Genomic DNA, 22651 nt, shown 5'->3' on the forward strand with positions numbered 1-22651 from the left:
AGAAAAATAAATGAATCCAAGTCCTGGTGCTTTTAAATAAAACAGATAAACCATTAATATTCTAAAAAAAAGAGGGGCAAAATACAAATGCATAAAATTAGAAAGGAGGGTGGGAAATAACACAAAGACAGAGAAAACACTTTTTAACTATGCAAATAAATTAGAAAACCTAAGGAATGAATATACATGAAGTGAATAATTTATCCAAATGGCAGACACAGGTCATTTCACAAATGAAATTTTAAATTTAAAAATTTTAAGAAAGAGATTATTCTAGTACTTTTAAAACTTTTCTAAGGAAAATCAACATGTCTAATGTTGTTTATAAGGCCAACATAACAGTAATACCAAAACTGGACAGTGCACAGACAGGACTCACAAAACAGTAGACGAGTTTTAGGAATAAGCCTAGTGTGAAAATATTTTTTAAAATATTGACACTCTAATTACCATTTTTTTCTTTTCTTTTCTTTTTTTTTTGCAACTGACACACACTCTAACAGTTCCTTGACCAGAGAGTAAAGGTAGCTCTATTATAAAAGAAAAATAATTTACAGATTTCAAAAATACAAAAGGGCACCATGAGAAAACTGAGTTTTGATCACGGTCTTTGGATCTAGCTGAATGTTAGAACCACTGGGTAAAAGAAGTTAAATCAGCATCAAGAGGTGAACTGCAGGTAAACAGGTTTTCCAAGTCATAGACAACTGGGGCCAGAAATTGCTCATAAATATTTTCTCTGCTTCCTCCAATCAAATGCAGGTTTCTTTTTTTTTTTTAAGTTTTTTTTTTTTACTTTTTAGAGACTGGGCCTCACTCTGTCATCCAGGCTGGAGTACAGTGGTACAATCATAGCTCACTACAGCCTCAAACTCCTGGGCTCAAGTGATTCTCCTGCCTCAGCCTCCCGAGTACCTGGAACTAATCTGTTCCAGGTGCGCGTCACCACATCTGGCTAATTTTTAAATGTTTTGTAGGGACAGGGTCCTGCTGTGTTGCCCAGGCTGGCCTTGAACTCCTGGCTTCAAACAATCTTTCCATCTGGGCTCCCAAAGTGCTGGGATTACAGGGGCGAGTTAGAGCATGAGGCCCTGAAATGTAAGTTTCCTTTTGTGAGTGAATGTTCCATTTAGTTAAGTTATTCCAAAATGATGATGTAAGCCTGTGAATGAGGTTCTACTTCCTGTCCAGAATTCTTGGAGAAGGCCAAACTGGTGAGATGAGCGAGGCAGGTTGAGAGGTATGAGGAGTGGGGGGCAGGGGGGTTACATTATTCAGAAGAATAAAAGTGGAGCCTGCGAAGGGGGAGTAAAAGCGACAACAAAGAGAGGGGCTCTGGCGGCCTTGGAGTGGAACAGATTAGTGACATCTGTCTTAAAAAAGCCCAGTCATGACTGGTGGTGGCTGATGAGGCCTAGGAAGCGATTAGAGCTGAAGTCATTAAAACGTCTCTGTGGAAGTTTAGCTGGCTGCCCTCCACTTAATCCTCTTAGGCAAACAGGCCATTCTCACTAGGCCGTGGATGGAGGCTCCTGCGGATCCTGGCCTGAAATGCCAGCCGACTTCGAGAATTAGACCCGGTATTCATGAGGATTGGGAGTAAGCGTGTGAGTTGGTTTGTGAGGTGTGGAAAGCCAATTTGCTGATGGTATAAGTCTTCCATTTAATCACCGTCAAGCACAAAGTGATGTAGAAAAAGAAAGTCTTCAGGATCAATATTAACTACGGCTTCGACAGAGCTAAGAAACAACAATGGCTGGAACTGTGACCTACAACTCAGGCTCTGCTGGGCTGACCAGGGCCCTGGGGGAACACAGGGAGAAGGCGTTCTAGCACATGACCTGTGTAGTCTGAGATTGAAACTGACCTTTTGAGGGAACAGGGCCAGAAGCTAGAAGCACCCAGAGACTGTGTCTATTCTTTCCAGAAGGATCCCTGTCTGAGCTAGACGAGCCCCGGCAGGCTGCAGTTAGATGCTCAAATTTCAGCGAATGGATTGAATGAAAGTCATTCTGGGTCTGAGACAAGATTTTCATTTGATAGAAATTGTTAAGATTTTCCTCTGAGTAATTTCTTTCCTAACTGGCTGTGAAAAGAAGGAAGAAAGGTCAGTGTTTAATTGGGTTGGGATCTCGGCGGCTCTACCATCAGTTTCTTTCTTTTATCAGTGTGGGCTCACTGGTGACTGAAGGGGGTTTATTATCTAAATTATATAAGATCTGTGTTTTGGATTTGCCACCAGAGAAGGTATTAAACAGTGCTACCTATCAGAAGATTCATGCCTCGTACGGAGTTTTAAATTTTTGAGTAGCCACATTAAAAAAAGTAAACGGAAACTGAAGAAATCACTTTTAATAATATGTTTCCCTTAACCAAAATATTATTCCAACACAATTAATGTAAGAACATACTGATAAGATGTTTTGCATGATTTTTTCCATGTTAAGTCTTCAAAATTCAGCACATCTCAATTCAGGGTAGCCCTTTCTGAAGGGGTTAGAGGCTACCATATTAGACAGTATCTAACATTGGATATAAAGGATTACATCACATGGTCCCTGCCCTCTGGGAGCCTATAAATGTGTACCTTTATTCTGTATTCAAGGAGGTGGAGTAGGGGGGATGGAGAGATGTACCTAATAAGACTCCACTTGAGAGAAATGGGAACCTCTCTAGGGTTTAATGCCAACTACTAGTGCTAGGCAGGTTGTACATGGCTCCCTCCTCTTCTCAGGTCTGGTTAACTAACAACTCTTTCACCCAACCATACCCAACAGAACAAATTCTTGACAGCCCAACCAAACAGAAACCACAAAACCAATTGGGCTAACCCAAATTCACATACCTCTTTTTACAGTATTTGAGAGGTCTCTATTCTGCAAAGCGTTAGGGGGATTGTGTGGCGTAAGGAGGGAATGAAGCCAACACTCCGGATGACCTCTGTAGATTGGTTTAACTTAAGAGCACACGTGAACACGTTGTCAGGATCACGGCCAGTACTAGGACGGGTTCAGACACACAGCTCTTGCCACTCCTGAAAGGAGCTTTGGCCAGTATCTCCACAGTTTAGGGGTGTAACATTTTGCAGTGCCTCAGTCCTTTAAATGCAGCCAGCTTCCCCTGAGCCCTGAGCTGGGCTGCAGCCAGCACACCTAGGCCATCACTGGCTCCAATGCCTGGTCTGTGTAGTTGGCCAGCACTGCCCTCTCACCCTCCAGACACTCTGAGCCCAGGCCGTAATCTCTGGTTTGACACCATGGCTTTCCACATCAACTCCTAGATTCCCTTCCGACTCTCTTTGCTGATTCGTTGACCTAGCATCTCACTTACCTGTGCATGCTTTCCTGACACATCCCAAGTGTGGGTAGAGTCATCTCTGTCACAAGGACCCTGGGAGCCCTCCCCAGCCAGGCTTGTTCAGGCCTTCTCTGCCTTCCTCTCTTCTCTCCCTAACAGTGGAGAGACATTTGGATACAGTGAGGTCTGGAGCTAATCCCATCCCCTAGGCCCTAGGAGGTCCCTGTTAAAAGGACCAAGTGGGCCAAGTGCGGTGGCTCAAGCCTGCAATCCCAGCACTTTGGGGGACCGAGGTGGGTGGATCACGAGGTCAGGAGATAAGAGACCATCCTGGCCAACAGGGTGAAATCCCGTCCCTACTAAAAATAGAAAAAGTAGCTGGGTGTGGTGGCGCATGCCTGTAGTCCTAGCTACTCGGGAGGCTGAGGTTGCAGTGAGCCAAGATCACGCCACGGCACTCCAGCCTGGCAACAGAGCGAGACTCCATCTCAAAAAAAAAGCACCAAGTGTGGGTCTCACAGTCCTGGCCCTGCTCCAGGCCTTTCTTCTTGCCTCATCCTACTCTGTCTCCAGCTCCATGCAGCTATTATATTTTCTTAAGCGAGTTGACTCCTTCCCCATTCACAATGTACTAATTTCAGAACACTCAACTTCTACATATACAAATTCTCAAAAATCAATGCCTAAAAACTAGTGATGTAATCGTTCATTATTTCTTTCTTTCAAGAAATATTTATATTGTATAAATCCATGCAACACAATCAATTTTCTTTCTATGGCAGCTGGATGCTGTGTGATGACTTTCTTTGTAGGTTATACACCCCATCTTGATGACAATGCATTAATGGGGATAAATACTCCCCAGAAGAGCTTCGGCCTGTCCTGAGATCTGCAACACAAGGAGTTTTTAACCTGGAAAGTGTGCTTAATTCTTCTACTGCCTCTTCTTGAGGGCTGCCTAAGTACAGAATGTTTGGTGTCCTGGAGGGTGCCCAGGCTAACAGTGAGAATTGGATAGCTCCATCAGGGCCTTGGGCACTGGGCCTATGGAGTAGCCTGTACTTCTTGCTCTTTTCAACACTTGAAGGGAGAGGGGGCCGAGTTCTCTCGGAGAGTTGCTCTATGGCAGTGGCAGCAGCCAGCTGGATATCACGGGAAAATGCCCGCTCCGTGAAATGGTCATATATGCAAAGTAGCCCCCAAAGGCCAAAAGAGCCAAGAAACCAAAGAACAAGCCACACAACTCCAGTTTGTTGATAAAGGATGTTTTACTGGGGGAACTTACAGATGGAAGCATGGTCTTTAGCGGCAGCAATACAGGTAGATCTCTGCACCTGTTACCCCCAGAACCAGGGCTTATATAGCATAGGGAAAGGGTATGTGTGCCCTGTGCAAGACAATGAAAGACTACCCTCCAGAAGAGGCAAGAATGCTGCATGCATCAAAGCCTATAATTTGTGCAACAGCATCAAGGTTGACATGTTCTTACATTAGGGACAGTAAATTAAGTAATAATCAGAAGGCATTCCTGAGACAACGGCTAATCAGAAGTGAAAACAGCAAATTAGCCTCCAACATGGCGTCACTTGTGTCCCCACTTCCTCTTGGTAATAGTCATATGCTCAACCTTCTACTGTGATTTGGAGCAAGTGGCTTCCTTACTCTTGGTTAAGGTTGTTGACCTGTTAGTAAAATAAGATTAAAGGGCACATAAAAATGTCACTGGACAGATCTTGTCAGCAGCCCTTTGGGTGCACACAAAGGCTATCAGTAAAGCAGAAAGCAAAGCAGATGTGAAGCTGGGGTTCTACCCAACTAAGTCAGGTGTCAGCAGCATTAGAAGGGCCCTTCCAAGGCCGGGCGTGGTGGCTCACGCCTGTAATCCCAGCACTTTGGGAGGCCGAGGCGGGCGGATCACTAGGTCAGGAGATCGAGACCATCCTGGCTAACACGGTGAAACCCCGTCTGTACTAAAAATACAAAAATTAGCCGGGCGTGGTGGCGGGCGCCTGTAGTCCCAGCTACTCGGGAGGCTGAGGCAGGAGGATGGAGTGAACCCGGGAGGCAGAGCTTGCAGTGAGCCGAGATCACGCCACTGCACTCCAGCTTGGGAAACAGAGAGCAAGACTCCGTCTCAAAAAAAAAAAAAAAAAAAAAAAAAAAAAAAAAAGGAAGGGACCTTCCGATTATGTGCACCACATACGGTGTTTGCGACAACCTAGGATACATTTTATTGTTGGTTCCTATTGGAGATAAGGGATTGAGAGAGACTGATGTGTGCATAGGCATGAACGGGATTGTTCAGACATCCCTGCACTTACAGGGTGTGTCCTTTTAGGATTTCCTGAGCATAAACACGAGGGGAGGGTGAAAAGTCCCACTGTTACCTGCATGCCATGAAAATCCACTGGTTTTGGCTCCAGTTTTTGCTCACTGTCCAACTAAAGCAGCATTTAAAAAAAATGGAAACCTTGAGACATTTCTATTGTTCTGAATCAGCTGAGCATGGATGCTGAAATGTCCCTGCTTCCCACTAGGGGGAGCTTGTCATGCAGCACCAGAAACAGGATCGCGGGAGCTGGTATCGGTGAGGCTGAGCTGGAACGCGATTAGATTTTGTGCGTGTGGATCTTCTCACGAGAAGCACACCTCTATTCTGCATTTTGGCTTTGATATGATTTGGTGGCTAGATTTAATTTTTGTGCCACCAGAGTGGATGTTATAGCTCCCGTTATGTAATCTAAAAAGCTTAAACACTTTTTCTACAGCACAGGGCTTTTTTCCTTCTTTCTACTATCAAATTGTATACATAATGATCCCTTATTTAAGGCGCTGAGCCGGGCCCCACGCGAAGTCTCACGAGCAGGTGGGCTTCTTCCCCATCAGTGTTAACTGGCTTGGGGTCCATTTCACAGAACCCACTGTCTATCGCGGCTGTCAACAAACTGTGCCCTTCTAATTCAGTATGACCAGCCTCGTCTAGCTAATGGCAAATCTACTGTGTTCTCTTATCACTGTCCCTGTATTAAATATAGTTAAGAGGAAATGGGGTCATCTTTGCTTTTTGAATATTTTTATTTCCTGGTTGAAAAACAATTGAGTAAAATGTTTTTGTTTCTAGAGGGGGTGACATGGAAATGCTCTATTTCAGTGGTAGAAGGTGCTGCGGAGCAGCGGGAAAACTGTCGCTCTGAAGTCAGAAGTTGGGTTTCAATCCCTGCAATGGCCCTTACTTGCTGACTAAAGGCTCTCAGTTTACTGTAACCCACCGGGCTTCCATTTCTGTCAATTAAGTAGGGATAACAATATGCATTTCGTGTGTGTGTGTGTTTTTAATGAGAATGGATAAAGAAAGGCAGTTGAAAAGACACAGCACAGTCCGGGCACGGTGGGTCACGCCTGTAATCCCAGCACTTTGGGAGGCCGAGGCAGGCGGATCACGAGGTCAGGAGATCGAGATCATCCTGGCTAACAGGGTGAAACCCCATCTCTACTAAAAATACATAAAATTAGCCGGGTGTGGTGGCGGGCGCCTGTAGTCCCAGCTACTCGGGAGGCTGAGGCAGGAGAATGGTGTGAACCCGGGAGGCGGAGCTTGAGATCGCGCCACCGCACTCCAGTCTGGGCGACAGAGCGAGACTCCGTCTCAAAAAAAAAAAAAAAAAAAAAACAAGAAAAAAAGAAAAGAAAAAAAGACACAGCACAGTGACTGGCACATAGCAGGTGTCACTCCATTCCTCTTTCGCTTTGGTCAGGAATCCCCTTTGCCGTTTGATCACTTTTAAAGACAATCCCTCACGTTTTCTTCCTTGTATTATTTAATAGCCTGTTCGCCTGTTCAGTGTAAGATAAGGAAACATTAGTACAAAAAAATGGGGAATAGACAAATGGCGAAGGGACGGCTATCCTTTAGGAACAGAAAACACAACTTAATTACATTCACAATGGATCAAAACGGCTTCCTGAATCAGGTACCTACAGTTTGCTGCCTCTCTTATGTCCCGCCTGCGTCTCTCTGTCTACTACTCATCACCAGATGCCAGGGCCACCTCCAACAGCGGTGCCTGCATTCCTTCTTGATTTAGTATCTTTTTGTAATTGATACATAATATTTTCACATATTCGTGGTGTATATGTGATGTTTTGTTACATGCATGGAATGTGTTATGATCAAGACAGGGTATCAGGGTATCCAGCTTGAGTATTTATTTCCAGGTGCTGGGAACATTTTAAGTCCTATCTTCTAGCTATTTTCAAAATATGTAATGCAGTCGCCCTGTTCTACCATCTAACATTAGAACTTATTCTTTCTAACTATATGTTTGTACCCCTAACCAACCTTTCTTCATTCCCCCACCTTCATGTCCTTCTTAACTGCTAGTAAACATTCTACTCTCTACCTCTGTAAGATCACCTTCTTTTAGCTCCCACATATGATGGAGTAAATGCAATAAAAATATGGAAAGCTTCACAAATTTGCACGGCATCTTTGTGCAGGGCCGTGCTAATCTTCTCTATATCATTCCAATGTGCCAATTACTAATGAACTAAACACTAATACTTTCTGCCAAAGTAAGCACTGATTTAGGATCTTTGACATGATCCCAAAAAGATAGACATTGCAGTGCTTTTGTGGATGATATCCAATTGAGGTTCTACTTCTGCAGAATTAAATTATAATTTTACACAGTCTTTTGGAAGATCCCAGGATTTGATAAAGAATTTCATAAGAATCTAAATCCAAGATTTCTCCACTCACTGGGGCCTGGTTAACTGATATCTGGCTATAAAATTCCAACACAGGATAGATTTCAGTTCAGTTCTGAACTGCCTTCTTGGCTTCCCAGTTGATATAAGACATGCATTCTAATAGAAACACATTGCTGAATGTGGCTAGGCCATAGAGCTGAATTAACTCAGGTTAGCTTTATTTTGGATAAGTAGGCTTTTTGTGGGCTGCCCTGGGAACTTTTTCATTATGTATAATTTCATACCTATGGAATATGAGGCTCAAATTCTAAATGACTGGCTTGCCAACTTTTAGAATTTACCTGCTTTAAAATTGGGAGCAATCTGTTCCTTTGTAAATGTTCTGAACTGGAACTATAATTCAGATAAATAAGGGCATTTCTAAATGACAGAGCCCAAAGGAAATCTGTTTGCAAGAGGGACAGATGCCCCTCAGGAAGAGAAGCAGGGGAGCACTTGTTCTCAGATCATGAGTCAAGGTCAGAGAGTGAGATGACTCTGGGTAATGGAGACTACACTTCAGGCCATCCCCGTAGACAAATGCTCATGTCTTAAAGAAAAGGAGAGGCAAAAACACAGTGAGAAAATCCTGAAAGCTGCAATGCATTGGAATTGCTGTCTGCATCGGAAGTGGGGTTATAGCAGGGACATCAGTCTCCTTGGTGTAAGCAGAGTAAGAACCAGAAACAGCAGCAGCGCAGCATCCGTGACAAAAGCATTCATGTTGGAAGTCCCAGGTGTGGCCAGTGTGAGCTGGAATAGGAAAGAGTAAAGGGGTCATTCCTCAGGTCATTGGGAAGAGGCATGGAGCACAGGCAACACATAGACACTTCCATCATGATTTCACAGGGTGTGGGGCAGCTGGAAATGCCAGAGACATGTATTGTGAGTATTGCTGTGACCATATGTTTTTGCTTCCAAACTAGTATGGACAAGGAAGCCTCCTTGCATTAAAAAAAATTTTTTTAAATGTGTGTGTGTGTATATAAACCTAGCTGGTTCCTGCCAGACACTAACATTGCATTGCCCAGCAAATAAAAAGGAAAGAAAAAGGCCCTCAGATCTTTAAAAACTGGACTAGGCACTGACCATCAAAGCCCATCAGACATGTCTGATCCCTGGCACTCTCCCTCCAGCTCCCGAGCCCTCTTCCTCTGTCTGCCTTCCTGGCTTTTGACTGCAGATTGCTAACAGATCCTGACTCTTGCCTGTGTACCATTCTGATTTTGCATCTCTCTTTGCTTCCACTGATACCTGACAGTCTCTTTGTTTGTCTGCTGCCTTGAGCAGAATTTCCTAAAGAATTTCTGAAACCAACTCAATCCTCCCATAGGTAGTTTTTTGGATAAACACAGAGATTGACCCTTCTGGTCTTAAAACTTGAAACTACATTTGCTTTATCGGAGTTCCTTCCTCAGGAAATGACCTTCAACCTCCCCAAAAAAGTATCAAAGAACTGAAACTCACCAGATCGCCACATCCAGACAATGAAATGCCTGACCCTTCATTCATCAGGATCGCTTCCTTGCCCCTTCCTAGTTCCTGTTTTCTTCCCTGCTATATCAATCCTTAGCTTTAGTTGGTCAGGGAGATGGATTTGAGGCTGAGCTCTCATCTTCTCAGCTGCAGCACCCGATTAAAGCCTTCTTCCTTGGCAATACTCATAGTCTCAGTCATTGGCTCTCGGTCTCTGGCTTTCTGTGTAGCAAGCTGCAGAATCTAGACCAAATCCTTGGTATTTCAGTAATATTTGCACAAAACACAGTTCCAAGGGTGTTGTGTAAACAAATAGTATATGTATGGAAATGAATAAAAATAAACCAGTTCATAGAGAACAGAGGTTCTGCCCATTTTCTCAATATCCAACCCTGTACCTTGTATACAGAAATTGCCCTATACATACTGGCTGCATGAATAGGTGGCCAAGTTTCAGAAATGGGTTAAACTTAAAAATACATTTCTTTGACTTTGGAATGTTAATTAGCCCTTAATATATGAAAAAGCATTGAGAATAAATCTTGACCTCAGTCTCATAACTTATGTAGAAATTAACTCAAAGTGATCTAAGATGGATCATGGATTTAAATGTAAAACCGGGACTATATATTGTATTTAAACAGATTTAAATGTAAAACTATAAAACTTTTAGAAGAAATCATAAGAGAAAATCTTCAGGACCAAGGGTTAGGTGAAGGATTATTAGACATGACAACAAAATGCAGTCCATAAAAACAAAGTAAATCAGAGTTCATCAAAATGAAAAACTTTTGTGCTGTGGAAAATGTGGTTAAGCAAATAAAAGACAACCTACCCCCTGGGAGGATATACATGAAACTGAAAAAGGACTAGAATCTAGAATCTATAAATAACCTTCAAAACTCAACAATTAAAACAACCCCCAAATCCAGTTATCAAATGGGCAAAAACATGAGCAGACATTTCACCAAAGAGGAGATACAGATGAAATAAAACATGCAAAGATATTTATAATCATTAACTATTAGGAAAATGCAAACTACAATTACAATGAGATATCCCGACACACCTGTTAGAACAACTACAAAACAGCAACAATGCTGGAGAAGAAGAAGAGAAACTGAATTTCTCATGCGTGCCTGGTGGGAATTTGAAACAGTGCATTGGCTGTTTCTTATTAAGTTAAATGTGTAACTACCATTCAACCAAGCAATTATATTCTTGGACATTTATTCTGGAAAAATGAAAACGTATGTCCATATAAAAACTTGTACCTGAATGTTCATATCTTTACTTATAATCACCCCAAAGTGGGAACAATCCAAGTGTCCTTCAAAGATGAATGATTAAACTAACCATGGTAGAGTCACGCCAGGGAATACTACTCAACAACATAAAGGAACAAACTATTGATGCATGCAACAACCTGGACCTATCTTCAAGGGCATTGTGCTTAGTGGAAAAAGCCCATCTCAAAATTTTACATACCTGTGTGAGTCCATATATAACTCCATATATACAATGTTCTTGAAATGACAAAACTGTAAAGATTAGAGCAGATTAGAGTTGCCAGGGGACAGGGATGGAAAGAGTGGATGAATACAAAGGGATAGTACAAGGGAGCCACTTTGTGATGATGTGGTTCCGCAAATCTACACACAGCATAAAAGTGCAGCAAACTATACACATACACACACACCTGAATGCGTGTAAAAAATGTTGAAAACGGAATAAGGCCTGTAGTTAATGACAATTTCCTGGGTGACATTGTACAACAGCTATATAAAATGTCCCTCTAGGGGAAGTTGGACGAAGGATACACAAGACTATTTTGCAACTTCTTTTGAGTCTGTAATTATTTCAAAATGGAAAGTTAAAAAAAAAAAGACTTGAGAATATCCAAGAAAGGGTTTTAACCATGAAACCCTTTCGTCCTGGAACATCGGGTAAGATTGGTGTTCTATAGAACACACGCTGGGAAATGCATGTCAAAGAAACTGGTTTTGAACCAACAATCACTGTCCCCATTGTTCATCCCAGCCCCGGGCCCATCACCTGCATCAGTGGCCAAGCTTGCCCCACAATTCTGTCTCAATTTGCAGCTGAGAGGACACTCCACAGGGTTGCTTTTGTTCAGTAGGGTTTTCCACAGAGGTTGTATCTTGGTTCATTTCTGTTTTTTGCTTTGGGTTAGGCTGCTCTGCCAAGTTTGCCCCAACGTGTGTCAGTCTGTGCCAAGCACCATGCCTCATCCACAGAACCTAATGGGATGTGACACAGGTGGTAGGTCAGGATAGTGACAGCCAAGAATCTGGAGGAAACAGAGGCATTGTTGTCATAATGGCCTACTCTCAGAAGGTATTATGCCATAAACAGAAGCTGTGAATGAACCTAGAATAAATAAGTCATTTCCAGTACAGCAGACTGCAGTGTGTACACGCTTGAGTTGATACCTTTATCTCTATTGACACACAGCCTAGACCAATGGTGCTCAAACTCCAGTGTTCCTAAGAATTGCCTGAAAAATCCATGTTGTTGCTATGTCAGTATCCTGGAGGAGGAACCTGAGAATAGGCAGATTCAGAACAATCTCAACAAGTAACACTGGTACAGGAAGAGTCTGGGACCACACCTTTTTCTACAATATCACTTTTTAATCATTTCAGCTGGGAGCCTTGTTACTTGCACTCCATACTATATGAAGTGTTTAAAACTAATAACTTCTACCCATTTACACTAGCACATGTATTTACCAAATGATTTTTTTAATTCCCTTACACATCACTCAGAAACAAACCAATGTAGGAGTGTGTGTGTGTGTGTGTGTGTGTGTGTGTGTGTGTTGAAAAATAAAGGGTAATGACAATTTCCAAATGTTGTTCTTCTTTTATCAAAGAACAAAACTCGTAACCTTAATAGCATTTGTGATAAACCCAGGACTCTGGGAAATAGGAAGATTTTTGTTTTGTGTTATTTGTTTTGCTTAATCATGGTCAAAGAACCATTAGAGACAATTTGAACATTTCCTTAATGAGTCCTACAAAGTAGTGCTTTTGACAGCTATTTTTTAATTGGTCAAAAATAAATCCTAACAAATCACCCTGGCCAAATTGACAGCTTGTTTGCTATGGGATATTCTGTCTTATCTTTGGAAGCCCCACTGGAGCCACTCTAAAAGAACAACACAGCCTTAAGAAAATGGGGCAAAGACTCACTTAGTGATTAGAGGTAATAAAACAGAGATGGCCCCAGTAGTCCACAATCTTGGAAGTGACCAGGGTGCCTTCCTGTGAGTTTCTTTGATTGTACAATGGTGATCCATCCATATCGCCCCTGTGTTTCCCAAAGCTATAGTAAGCAATACGGCAGAATCTAATAAAAAGTATCAAAGGATTTGTGCGAAGTAATGCATATGTTAATTAGCTTGACTTTCCCATTCCACAGGGTAGACATATTTCAAAACATCATGTTATCTGTCAATTTTTTAAATTAAATAATTTTTTAAGTATTAAAGATTTTCACAGCCCTTCCAACAGCCCTTGATCTAGATCAGTGGTCTCCCAAACAGAATGTCCAGCGCTGATCCATTGGAGTGCTGGAGAAAATGCTAAAACTTCCACTTACATTTAGTTTTATCAAAAATTAAGACGTTTAACTTGACTAATATTAATAGATGCATTAAATTGGCAGTCTCATTTAGTCTACAGGTCCCAAACATCATCATGGGACCCACGTAGTGTTCCCAGGATCTTGAGAGAAGAGTGGAGATTATTTGATCAAGAATGTTAATGGGCTGAGCACAGTGGCTCACGCCTGTGATTCTAGAGCTTTGGGAGGACTAGACGGGTGGATCGCTTGAGCCCAGGAGTTCAAGACCTGGGCAACGTGGCAAAACACCATCTCTACAAAAACACAGAAATTAGCTGGGTGTGGTGGCACGTGCCTGTAGTTCCAGCTCCTAGAGAGGCTGAAGTGAGAGGCTCACTTGAGCCTGGGAAGTGGAGGTTGCAGTAAGCCAAGATTGTGCCACTGCACTCCCGCCTGAGTGACAGAGCAAGACCCTGTCTCAAAAAAAGAAAAAAAAAAGAAAAAAGAATAATGATGGCAGCCCCTTACTTAGCCATGAGCTATCAGGCTATCAGGTTATTGGACAATATTGCACTGGACATGCTCCCAGTTAAATGCACTTACAGGTATTGTTATCTAGATTAAACTAATCCTCACAAAATGAACAAGTGGCTTAAAACAATTTCTTCAAGGAATTGCCTATGTCATCACTGCAGAAAACTCTGACCCAGAAAATGTCCAAACAACCTGAGTAGTCCATTGAAGATAATAATAATGCAAGCACAAGAGAGTATCAAGAAAAAGGAAGACCTGACATTTATTCTACTTGCCAAGTGGGCTCTGTATCCGCCCACATCATGAGTTATTTTAAAAATCAGAGATGATCTATCAGATTTTAAAAGAAGATGGCCAATCTGTGAGAAGATGCTTTTTGAAGAAATGCATGCTATGAAAAGAATAATTTGAAAGTGAATATTTGGAAACTTTTTCAAGTTTATGTGGTTTTTTTTTTAAATTTAAAAATTCTGTGTGTCACATATAAAAACTCTCATATTATTACATTTAAACTATCAAAAATCTGTAAACGGGCCAGGCGTGGTGTCTCACGCCGGTAGTCCCAGCACTTTGGGAGGCTGAGGCAGGTAGATCGCGAGGTCAGGAGATCGAGACCATCTTGGCTAACATGGTGAAACCCTGTCTCTACTAAAAATACAAAAAAATTAGCCAGGTGTGGTGGCGGACGCCTGTAGTCCCAGCTACTTGGGAGGCTTAGGCAGGAGAATGGCGTGAACCCAGGAGGCGGAGCTTGCAGTGAGCCGAGATCGCACCACTGCACTCCAGCCTGGGCGACAGAGCAAGAGTCTGTCTCAAAAAAAAATCTGTTAAAAATTCTTTCAAAAAAAGTTTTAATGAGTTTTTAACCTATTTGTTAAAAACACCAAAATGAAATCCAGTAGTCCCCCACCATCTGTGGTTTTACTTCCTGTGGTTCTAGTTACCCACAGTACAGTACAGTGAGACGTTTTGAGAAAAAGAGGACCACATTCATGTAACTTTTAGTACACCGTATTGTTATAAATGTTCTATTTTATTATTATTGTTGTTATTCTCTTACTGTGCACAATGATAGATTTTATCATAGATATAAATGTACAGGAAAAAACATACTCTCTATAGGGTTCGGTACTATCCGAGGTTTCAGGCAACCACTGGAGGTCTTGGAAAGGATCTCCCATGGATAAGGGAGAGCTACTGCACCTTGTGATCAGTTAGGAAGAGAAACTTCTTGATATCAGAGAAAACAAAAATTACCAGCACAATTTAAACAAAAACCTTTACACAATCGATGGAGTGGAATGAAAATGAGCATCTAAAGAGGTTTTTGTTCCATCTGGCTCTGTGCATCTTTGTGAGAGAACATTTTCAGCTGCAATAAGCAATAAAGTCAAGAAAGAAAGAAAAAGTAGAAAAGAAGGAAGGCAGGCAGGCAGGAAGGCAGGCAGGAAGGCAGAAGGAAGGAAGCAAGGAAGGAAGGAAGGAAGGAATCTAAGAAAGGAAGTCTTTGGAAATATTTTTAAGGGCTAAGAATAGGAATTCCAAACATAAGGAATCGGGAATAGAGAAAGACTCTATGAATTATATACAAATCTACATGTGTGCATGAGGAGTGTGTATGAGCAATAGAATAGAAATCAAGATAGTAAGAAATATTTCTAGTCATAATGCTTTGAAAATAAAATTGTACTTTTAGGTATTGCAGCTTCTATGACTTTGCAAAAACAATACACTGAAATAAATGCTTTCAGTTTGACCACTGTGTTGGTTTTCTAGGGCTACCGTTACAAAAAACCAGAAGCTGGGTAGTTTACGCAACAGAAATGTATTTTCTCACAGTTCAAGAGGGTAGAAGTCCAAGATCAAGGTGTCAAGAGGGCTGGTTCCTTCCGAGGGCTGTGAGCGAAGATCAGTTTCATGCCTCTCTCCTTACTTCTGGTGGCTTTCTGGGAATCTTTGGTGTTCCTTGTAGATGGCATCTTCTTGTGTCTTCACAAGGTCTTCTCTCTGTCTCTGTATCCAAATTCCCCTTTTTTTTATAAGGGCACCAGTGATACTGGATTAGGGGCCTACCCTATTCCAGTATCATCTATCAATTACATTTACAATCACCTTTTTCCAAATAAGGTTGCGTTGTGAAGTACTGGGGGTTAGGACTTTAACATTCAAATTTTGGGGAAACACAATTCTACCTATCCCAACGATGACTTTGCAAAAATGAAAATCCACCTTCCTCATTTCTTTTAAAAATGTGTCTTTGGGCCAGGCGCGGTGGCTTACGCCTGTAATCCCAGCACTTTGGGAGGCCGAGGCAGGTGGATCACGAGGTCAGGAGATCAAGACCATCCTGGCTAACACAGTGAAACACCGTCTCTACTAAAAATACAGAAGAAAATTAGCTGGGCATGGTGGTGGGTGCCTGTAGTCCCAGCTACTCGGGAGGCTGAGGCAGGAGAATGGCGTGAAGGCGGGAGGCAGAGCTTGCAGTGAGCCGAGATCGCGCCACTGCACTCCAGCCTGGGCAACAGAGGGAGACTCCGTCTCAAAAAAAAAAAAAAAATTGTGTCTTTGATAAAAGGCAAGGACTTGCAAAGCTCGCAGTTCTGTGTTGGTGTCAAGAAATCACAGGGCCCTTAATCACCCCATATGCAATCTCTACCCTGCACCCAGAGATGGCCCTCGGTGGGTAGAAACTGACCAGAAATATTTTGAGACAAGAATCATAATTTGCATTCCTGTCCCTGTCCTTAGCTGTGCCGTCTACTGCTGGTTTCTCCTTTCCATATGTTTTACCCTTTGTTCTTCTAAAGCTGCAGATAAAAGATTTCAGACCGGGCAACATTTCAGGGTGTTCATACCATCTGTGAAATACCTTCCCAAATGAACAGTGAAAGGAGGCACTTGAAAGGTCTTATTTTAATAAGATTTTTATTCTGCACATAGAAAAAGAGGGATTTTTCTTCGTTGTTGTTAAATTTTTGCCCTTTCCCTGCTATCATTCTCCATGTGAATAAAGGAGTTGTCCTTGCTTCAGGGCAGGAGTTTTTGATTCAGAATACACTCACTAGAAATACAACACTTAGGCCATTGTAAATCCTTAGTGTAGGTGATAAACAACCAGTATTCCAGTGGAGACGCATTTCATGACCTGTGAGGATGGAAATCTTCCACAACCGTCAAGTGTTGCTTTGGGTATGCATGTGAATGAGTCTGCATAATGAGCAAGGTCTCGGTGACAGCCAGCTCGGGCTCCAGGAGAAACGGAGGTGACTCAGCTTCCATATGTGATTTCCAGCTAGAAACTGCAAGTAGAAAACATGAATTGATCTGAAATTTCTGAACCTACAAACATCTTCCTGGAAGATTAAAATAACCCAATCTAAAGCCAGTAGAGATACACAGATTGGTGGAAGATACTTAAAAAATCTATTGGTGTCTGAAACCTAATTTATGTCTGAGTTCTTATTTATGTCAGCAGGCTCTCTGACGATGTAGGATGAGTAATAGTTACAGGGTGTGACTTTTCTCAAAGAGAAAGCCAGGCCAGGGGTGTCTGACCAAAGACTGTGACCATTTGACAGTCATTACATGGGGTTTCAGAGAAGTGGACACTTCAGGCCTCTTTCAGTCTTTACATTTTATCTGTCTCTGGATGGTGAAGATGTTCAGAGGCCTAAATATGGCAGAAGTGATAAAAGAAAAACTTTAGACAAATTACATTTAACAGAGTTTTAGTTGGGCAAATCAATGCATGAATTGGGCAGTCCCCTGAACCTCAGTAGGTTCAGAGAGACTCTGTGCTGTGGTTGCAGAGGATGTATGGAGAGAAAAAGGAAAGTGATGTGCAGAAGATGGAAGTGAGGTACAGAAACAGCTGGATTGGTTAGAGCTCAGTGTTTGCCTTATTTGAACGTGGTTTGAGTAGCTGGCTATCTTTGATTGGCCAAAACTTGGTGACTGGCAAAAGAGTAGTACCTGACTGGTCACACGTCCAGTTAGGTAATAGTTCACAATGTGTGGAGAAATCTTTAGGCTGAAGTTAAAATATGTAAGGAGGCAGCTTTAGGCTAAACTTAATTTAACAGAGGGATGTGAATCTGGGCCAGAAATTCAAAAGTCCTTACCTAGTCTAGCACTCTATTGAAATATTCAGTTCTGGAAGAGAAAGACAAATGGCGAGTTGGCGTACAAATAATATATTATCTATACTTACTAGGATGAATTGTTTATTATTTCCATAGGAAAAATAGGATAGTCTACGCCAGGGACAAATGCTTTTTTATCTATCTTTCAGAGGATAAAAGTGACACTAGTAGGCTGGGGGAGGTCCCCAAATGCTGTTGGAACCTCAACCCCAACCAGTGTCCAGGATCTTGACACCATTGTAAGAATGAATTCTTACAATTGGGAAATATTAGTGAAAGTACAGAGATTTATTGCAAAGAGAGAAGCACACACTCATAAAAAGGGGATGCAGGTGTACTCAAGAGAGAGATCCACCAAGGGGGTTTGGGGCTGTTGCCTTTATAGTTTTCTTTAACCAAGGGGTAGAAGATTCATGAAAATTCCTAGAAAAAGGTGGAGATTTCTCGGAATTGTGGTGCTGCCCATTTTTACACCAAATATGGTTGTTCCTGAAACTGTTATGGCACTGGTGAGTGTGTGATTTAGGATGTTAATGACCAGACGGTGAGGTCCTAGGCGAAACCTGGCTCAAGTCCAGCACCACATTTGGTCCAGTCAGTCTTAGCCAGCTTGGTGCACACCCTGGTTTTTCAGGGTCTTAGCCTTTCCTAGCTTCTGCAGCTATTTTAATAGTTTCCTTTTGCTAGTCATGTAAAACTGTTGCCTGGAATTTTCTATTGTCCTGCAACTATGCCGTATTACTCCTGTCTTAAAAAGGGTTCAAGCCTTTCTCTCTCTCTCTGTCTCTCTCATTTAAGGTAGATCCTGTCTCTGTCGCCCAGGCTGGAGTGCAGTGGCCCCATCTTGGCCCACTGCAACCTCTGCCTCCCAGATTCAAGCAATTCTCTTGCCTCAGCCTCCCGAGTACCTGGGATTACAGACGCACACCATCACACCTCGCTAATTTTTGTATTTTTAGTAGAGATGGGGTTTCACCATGTTGGCCAGGCTGATCTCAAGCTCCTGACCTCAGATGACCCGCCTGCCTCAGCCTCCCTAAGTTTTGGGATTACAGGCATGAGCCACCGCACGCAGCCAGGGTTCAAGCCTTCCTGAAAATTACTGAAGTGTTTGGAGAAGCCCCCTTTGCTCTCAAATGCCCCATAATTAGAATCAGCAAAAGCACATGTATGGTCCCTACAACAAGAGGCAGCTTTTGTCACTGTTCCCAAGATAAGTCAACTCTACCAAGAGGACAGAGGGTTATGTGTTCAGTGTGACATTTAAAATCAAGAAGGAACATAGTGGCAAGTGTTTAGCTACCTTCAACCTTGTCTATGAATGAGCTGACCCACTTTCTTTTTTGAAAAATTTCTGATAACACACATACCCAGAAAATAAATAAATAAAAATAAATTGTTAAATCAATGGTGATTCCATCTTACCATATCAAACTAGAACACAAGGAGGAAGTAGGCCTTCTTCTCCACATGGCATAGTTCACATTTCAATTCAATTCAGCAAATATTTAATAAACAAATAATTCAGCACATTGTTTAAGTGCTAGGCACATAATACGTAAATGTATAACTCAAACACAAGATGGAATTGATATTTGCCAGGAAAGAGATGCAAAGTGTTATGCATGTTCACTGAAGGCAAAAATAACATCCTGTTGGGTGTGGGTGGAGGACAAAGAGGGACCTTAATAGGAAGAGATCTCATTTGAGCTGGAGCTTCAAGCCATCTGCAGAGAAGGGCTAAGGGCTAAGGAAGCCATTTCACAGACAGAAAATTTTGTGAGCCAGCAATGAATGTACAAAGTGCATGTTGAGAGTGGTGTGGTCATAGAACAAACAGCTGATTTTAAGGCTAGAAAAGTGGGTTGGGGCTGGTTGTGGAGGGTCTTTGAGCTAAAGAGTTTGGATTTCACTTTCCAGCATTAGGGGAATCATTACAGGCCCTGGAGCAGAGGAGTGGCTGCTTAGGACAGACTGAAGCCATGGGAGATTGGAGTCACGGGTTCCTAACAAGATTTAGAAGATAATAAAATATTTATAATTCTGAAAAGTTGGAAACAACCTGTATTAGTTTCCTGTGGCTGCTGTAACAAATTACCGCAAAGGTGGTGACTTAAAACAGCATACATTTATTCTCATACAGTTCTGGAGTAAGAAGTCCAAAACCAGTTTCACTAGTCCAAAATCAAGATGGCTCCAGGGGAGAACTTGCTTTCGTGTCTTTTCCAGCTTCTAGAACTTCACTCCTTCCATTCCTTGGCTCTTGGCCCCTTCTGAAACAAGCATGTGCTATTTTTGTAATTAAAATAAAGATGAGGAGTAGTAAATGAGGACCATAAACAGGGCAGTGGTACAAGGAAAGGACTGATGTGAATTGAATTGCAGAGAGCAAGTCTCTAAGATTTGCCAACTGGTAGGCTATTAGGAATGATGGAGAACTCATTGTCCTCCATTGAGAATGGAGGCTCAGCCTGCAGGGCAGAGAATTGCTAGGCTGCTAGCAGCCATGCAGGCAGGGGCAGCTAGTTTAAGAAAGAGGATGGCTTTCTTCCATATGTATTTATCCTTTCAGGCAAGCTCCCTGCTAGTATTTGGCTTTTATGCTATGTGACATGAAACTTCCAGAGTTTTCATCTTACCAGTCTGTAAGAGGAATCTCCTTTTAAAGAGCCAAGGCCCTTCAGCAGTTCTGAATTTGCACTTCAAAGGCTCCCTGATCTCTGCATTCCCAGAGCCCTTACCTTGCAGCCTGGCTCTAATGAGACGTGGCAATGCCTTTGCTCTGGGCTCTTATCAGCCTTGGCAGCCTGGGATTCTGTGGGGAGGCTGTGAACCAGCTCCCTTGGGAAGGTCTGTTGCAGAACTGCTTAGAGATGGAGGGGGAAGGAATAGTTGGCAGTGGTCTCTGGACCATCCTTGGACCAGACCGAGGATCTTCCCTATGCCAGAGGGAGAGTGTCCACTCTCTGCCCTCTTTCAGTCCCCAACCAGGCTGTGACCTCCTGCTCACCTCCTTTGCCCACCCTCCATCCCCTCTGCCCTCACATCAGCACCCTAGTAGGGGCCTTTGGAGAGAGTCCCAGGAGGCGAGTGAGTGCAGAGGGGAGGGGCTCATATATGTAAAGAGTGCATATTCCTGATCTCAGTGGAAAACTTTGTTACTGAACCAAACTCGGGTCTGGCCACCTGGTGCAGCAAGGCCAAACATTGACATCAGGATTTGCAATGAGAAAAGGTGAGGCATTTATTACAGATCACTAAGCAAGGAGAATGAGGCAGCTACTGCTTAAGACCGGAACTCCTCAATGGCTTCCACTAAAGGTGGAGAGGCAGAAGTAACAGGCAAAGTCATAAATCAATACATGAAGCATACACAGTGGTTGACCTATAAAGGTGGCACATCTCAAAGTGAGGCCACAGGTGGATGGTGAATTCAGAGATTCTCTGATTTGCAATTGGTTAAGGAAGGGAAGCTTTGTCTAAAAACTTGGGGTTAGCAGAAAGGAACGTTAAATTCTGACCTGTGGGTGTGGCTCCCTCCAGGCCCCTCAGGAAGAAATTTAGAATAAAGAATCATAGTCAGACTTCAGTCCTTTGTTCCCCCTCATCTGAGGTCTGTGCACCAGTGGGTCCATTTGGTGGAGGTCTGGGTTTCTAAGTTGTTTCTAGAAACAACTCAGGGACACATATTAAGATGTTATTGGCCGGGCACAGTGGCTCACCCCTGTAATCCCAGCACTTTGGGAGGCCAAGGCAGGCAGATCACCTGAGGTCAGGAGTTGAAGACCAGCCTGACTAACGTGGTGAAACCCTGTCTCTATTTAAAAAAAAAAAAAAAAAATTAACCGGGCGTAGAGGCAGGCACCTGTAATCCCAGCTACTCGGGAGGCTGAGGCAGGAGAATCACGTGAACCTGGGAGGTGGAGGTTGCAGTGAGCCAAGATTGTACCATTGCACTCCAGCCTGGGCGACAGAGCGAGACTCAGTCTAAAAAAAAAAAAAAAAGATATTATCTTTAGTTTCTATAAAGGAACCAAACATTCTGTGTCTCTAACTTCCTTGGCTATTGTTTTAGGCTATTATTTCCTTCTTGCTTATCAGTTGCTCCCTTACTTTTCAAAGCTGGCTCGGTGCCTGAAGTTTCCTTTGAAGGAACTCAAAATTTCTCTTTATTTCCATGCTTGGGGATTGCCCAGCAGGCCCCCAACAGGGGTCCCTGGCCTGTCTCAACTTCTTTGCAAAACAGCACAAGACTGGAAAACTGGAAAGTAGGAGGCCAGATCCTTTTGTGACCATTAACTTGGCACAAGTAACCTGTAAAAGGCCCTTCCCTCTCCTGACTTGTGTTGGACTGGATTTTTCATGCTTCTTTCTAGAGCCCGCATTCTGGCCTCTGCATGGAGCACCTGTGGAGATGAAAAGATAAACACTTATGACTGCTTCTCAAAGTGTGCTTTGGTTTGCAGGAGTGTAGTAAGCTGAATAATAGTCACAAATGATCCCTGGAACTTGTAAATGTTATCTTATTTGGAAAAAGAGCCTTTGATTATCCAGGTGGGCCCTGCATACCATCAGAAGTATCTTTATAAGAGAGAGCAGAGGGAAATTTTACAGACACACACGGTGAAGTGAATATGGAACAGGAAAAATTTCTACAATGTTGGCTTGAAAGACTGGAGCCATGTGGCCACAACCCAAGGAATGCCAGCAGCCACCAGAAGCCAGATGAGGCAGAGGACAGACTCTCTCTGAGAGCCTCTGGGGAAAGTGCAACCCTGCTGAAGGTCTCTGCTGAAACCTTGATTTCAGCCCAGTGATACTGATTTCAGACTTCTGGCCTCCAGAGCTGGGAAAGACCAAAT

At 42.8% G+C, this 22651-nt stretch overlaps 2 long non-coding RNA genes and 1 pseudogene across 4 annotated transcripts in view; 1 reads left to right on the forward strand and 2 right to left on the reverse strand.

The window, feature by feature from the left end:
- LOC104004250 (uncharacterized) overlaps window positions 1-22651 on the forward strand; it is a 95865-nt gene that overhangs the window by 37102 nt on the left and 36112 nt on the right. The gene's annotated exons all lie outside the window — the stretch shown is intronic.
- On the reverse strand, window positions 7750-7850 carry LOC112204246 (U6 spliceosomal RNA; annotated as a pseudogene).
- Window positions 8205-11964, reverse strand: LOC107976233 (uncharacterized). Its single transcript, XR_001720011.4, has 3 exons — window positions 11578-11964; window positions 9514-9765; window positions 8205-8799 (listed from the first exon to the last, which is right to left on the reverse strand). It is a non-coding gene; the product is annotated as an uncharacterized LOC107976233 (long non-coding RNA).

The sequence above is a fragment of the Pan troglodytes genome, chromosome 7, assembly GCF_028858775.2.
Source record: "Pan troglodytes isolate AG18354 chromosome 7, NHGRI_mPanTro3-v2.0_pri, whole genome shotgun sequence".
In the NCBI taxonomy this organism is placed as follows: Eukaryota; Metazoa; Chordata; class Mammalia; order Primates; family Hominidae; genus Pan; species Pan troglodytes.